We start from the raw sequence: 2,912 nt of genomic DNA, 5'->3' as shown, positions 1-2,912 counted from the left end.
AAGCCCAAGGGGAAAGGCCCACCTCCCACACAACATCAGATGGCAACTGGCAGCCATGACTTCCAAAAACGACCGAAAAAGGATAACAGCCCTCTAAATCAGGGGTTCTCAACCTGTGGGTCGCGGCCCCTCGGGGGGATCGCCAAATAATTATCTTTTTTAGTTTTTTTTTAAAGTGGTGCAAACCACTTCTACATCCAGCTTGCAATGTCCGTGTAGCTGTGTACCTGTGTGTGTACCTGTAACCATGAGCATGAGTGGTGTGCGCATGTGTGAAATTGGAACGACAGAAGTATGTGACATGGCTGCCACCTACTGGACGCAAACGATACAGAGTTGCACCACTTGGTTCACACTGGTGTGATTTTTTCTTTTGCAACCGAATTGCTGGAAATGGAAATTAAGAGTTTACATAGTACGTGGTGCATGCATGAACTTTCCTTAATGAAATCTGGTTTCAGTATTCATTTATGATATATTTGTATTATTAAAGGTGTAGGGAAACGGAAATGGTGGGCTTTTTATTTTGAAGTTTCTGCTTGAAACGCTGGCTCTGAAGTTTTCTGAACCAATCAGAGCGTCGCATCCCTCCAGGCTATGGGAGAGGAAGTCTCTCACATGCAGTTTCGTTTGTAAACAAAGTGACAGGGAGACGTGGGGGAAAGCCAGGGGATTATTTCTAACCTTTATACATATTTTAGCGTGATGATTAAGTTTAAAAGGAGTAATACACTGTCTGGATGTCATCTTGAATTTGATTAAAAACAGCTAAAAACAGCTGTGTAAACCAGCTGTGTAGAGGAGGACAATGAAGCATTGGAATCAAACTGGTGAGCTTCATTGTGGTGATGGTGATGATTTAATGAATAGTTAAAAAAAGTAAGATACAATTACACTTGACGTCCTCACAAGTATAGAGGCTATGTGTGTGACATCATCATCATACCCGGACGTTACGCGTGAACGCCTACTGAGTGACAAAAAACGTCTTTATGGAAAACTACTCTCTGGCCTCGACAGCCCAGACATCCACACAGAAAACTACTCTCTGGCCTCGACAGCCCAGACATCCAAACAGAAAAAAGTGTGGATGTACTAGTTGATTGCATTCCTAGTTGATTGCATTCATGGGTCTGCAACCTTTTTCACATGAAGTGCCCTGTTTTCATTGTCGTGATAGTCAGTGTGCCGTATGTAATTATGACAAATCAAAATGTAATATTCCCAACTGTTTTTATTGTCCATATAGAATACACATTGTTGTAAGTGCTGTTTGTCAGCTTTCAAACATTTCAATAACAGACCCACTGATGCACCCATTCTATGGGTGTAGGCTTACGCAGGCATGAAGAACTTCAATGTCCACAAGTTGCATTAATTTTGCTTTGCTTTAACTGGAAATAAAGTGCATAATACGAACATTTACTCATTCTTCTGTGCTGCTGGTAAAAAAACCATGTCTCCATCGTAGGTGAATGAATTCTTCCCCCACGGCCCACACCTGTCCATAATTAACCCCTAGGCCTGGGAGGCGTGCCCGTCTGTGCCCAAAATAATAAACCAATTAGCCAATTATCTACAGAATATTCTAGGCTAATAAGGCTAAATAATATAATTATTTGCTCCTACAGACATAACAAGCGTAGACATATTTTATTTCACATCAGGATGTAATTATGATTAGACCCAGAGCAGTACAGTACGTACCAGAGTTCCTCCCCAGTCACAAGTTAGAAGTTTGAATGAATGTACAGTTATGTGCAGGTAATGTATGAGTGTCAGTGGACTTATCTGAACTGACTAAACCTTTTTTTGGAAGATTTAATTTTAAAATAAAAAATATTATCTGTGTGTCACAGTGATAACCCTCCCCTGTGTCACAGTGATAACCCTCCCCTGTGCCACAGTGATAACCCTCCCCTGTGCCACAGTGATAACCCTCCCCTGAGTCACAGTGATAACCCTCCCCTGTGCCACAGTGATAACCCTCCCCTGTGCCACAGTGATAACCCTCCCCTGTGCCACAGTGATGACCCTCCCCTGTGTCACAGTGATAACCCTCCCATGTGTCACAGTGATAACCCTCCCCTGTGTCACAGTGATAACCCTCCCCTGTGCCCCCCCCAGAGAGGGTCTGCTGGAGGCGGAGCTCCGCGACGTGCTGTCCCTGGACGATGATGTCATCAGTGATGCTTACAGGGCGTCGCTGCCGCCCAACCCCTCGTTGCTCCGCCTCCCTCCGCTGCTCTGGGCTCAGATCAGATATGATCTACAAGACCACCTGGCTGAGCACTGGGTCAACGGGGTCATGATGCTGGGCTTCAGGTACAGGTGAGGAACAGATCTACCAGACCACCTGGCAGAACTGTGAGTCCCGTGGTGGGAGTTCTGCTCTGGTTTTGGTGAAATATGAAGTAGTTCCGGTCATTTTGTGGGGGACACAGGGGGCAACGCATTAAAAGTGAATTAATGCACAACACTAACGTCATAATGTATTGTTGACCTATTGCTAAAATATTAGTGAAACTTTCGTTAATTTTTTACCCCTATGTCACACGGAACTATGTTTTTTGTGTCCATATCACTACGCCCAAAAGGTTGTTCCATGTGATAGAGGGGTCAAAGGCTAATATTTTAACAATAGGTCGACAATACATCATGACGTTAGTTTTGTGAATTAATTTACTGTTACTGCCTGGCCTCCTGTTCCTCTTTAAGGTACAGGTGAGGAACAGATAGTGATGTTTACTAGTTGACTAAAACAAGGAATGCAGAAGCCAACTATTACAAAAACTGCTTAAATAATGATTTATATAACCCAAAGACATTTTGGAACAGAATCAATAACATACTTAACAAAACAAACAAAAGCCCTAATCTCATCAGGATCAATGATAATGTAACTGGTGATC

Source organism: Protomyctophum parallelum (assembly GCF_964188405.1).
Source record: "Protomyctophum parallelum genome assembly, chromosome: 6".
Taxonomy (NCBI): Eukaryota; Metazoa; Chordata; class Actinopteri; order Myctophiformes; family Myctophidae; genus Protomyctophum; species Protomyctophum parallelum.
This window is presented reverse-complemented; position numbering follows the sequence as displayed.